The sequence below is a fragment of the Haplochromis burtoni genome, unplaced genomic scaffold, assembly GCF_018398535.1.
Source record: "Haplochromis burtoni strain Fernald_Lab_line unplaced genomic scaffold, NCSU_Asbu1 Contig_68, whole genome shotgun sequence".
Classification (NCBI taxonomy): Eukaryota; Metazoa; Chordata; class Actinopteri; order Cichliformes; family Cichlidae; genus Haplochromis; species Haplochromis burtoni.
The window spans coordinates 1911311-1912636 of record NW_024582429.1 but is presented as its reverse complement, the minus strand read 5'-3'; positions in this window follow the sequence as shown (position 1 = coordinate 1912636).

The following is a 1326-nucleotide window of genomic DNA, read 5'->3' as shown; positions in this document are numbered from 1 at the left end:
CCCTGAATGACGTCACATTTTCAATCTTTATCCTGGTGGGCCGGTCTCTAGTCAAAATGCCCGGGCCGATTTTTTGTCCCAGTCCAGCCTTGGGTCCAGCCCGTGTGAAAAACATCATAAACACTGTGAGTCCTCACACGTCAGCTTCAGGAGTGTACAGCTCATGAATGGCGACCTCAACGTCCCCGTTAATTCTCAGCTCTGTGCTTTCCCAGTCAAAAACATTTCCTCTTGCTTCTCTCTCCCCTGCAAACATGCCTTGTATCACGCTATCTGCCAGAACAACGTCCCACATATTCACATCACAGATTTCACGAGGGAGCAATACGAACAGTATATTACAGAGGGTTTGTTTAAGTGTACTCTGCTCGGATTCAGCCAAAAACTGATAATGACTCAAACTGTATGAAAAAGCAATTCAATGCAAAGCAATACGATATTTTTTAATGTCTAACTTGATTGCAACCCAACAGAGTCTTCCCGTTCTTCTTTTTTGCCTATCCTACTTTTAAAAATTCCTGGAAATATGCATGTAAGCAATTATATATAATATATGAATTCATTATGAATACTGGCTTGGTAAGGATTGTATGTTCTTACTGGGTGGGATGTCCAACATACAGCTCGGGGGCCAGAATCAGGCCTTGCAAAGACTCTGTTTTATACTCTGTCATCCCTTCGTGAAGCACTTTGTGATCTTTTTATCTAGAAAGGTGCTATATAAATAAAATTTTATTTTTTACTTTTTAGATTTTTACTTGTATTCTGGAGCTTCTCCTGTTGATAAAGACTCCTCCCTGCCACTGAAATTCAGAAAGTAATTAAGCAATAGATAAACAATGACAACAATTTTCTGTGAATTAGTATTTTATGATTACACATTACACAGTCTTGGCAATGAAACAGCTGCACTTTTTTGTAATTTTACCCATTTATTATGTGGTTTCACTGGTCTGGACACTTAAGTTCAAAGTGGGCTCTGTGTGTCCCACAACGTAAAATGAAAATGAGCTCTCTGATTGATGTTAATTGGCCATCAGGGAAACATATCAATCAGTAAATCAATGAACAGAATCTTTAATTAAAACATAAGTAACAAGTGTCGATATACGTAAAAAATAAATGAATACAGAGTCATTTAAGGCCATGCTATTCAAAAAGAAAAAACAAACAAACCGTGAACGCTACTGTGGTCCAGCCATAGCTAGACTGGCCAGCGGCCCGGTGGGCTGCTGGCGATTTTTTGTTTTTATGGGCCGATGGATTTTTTATTTTCTTTTATTTTTAAGGAAGGGTATATATAATGAAAGGTGTTGGATTGGCCAA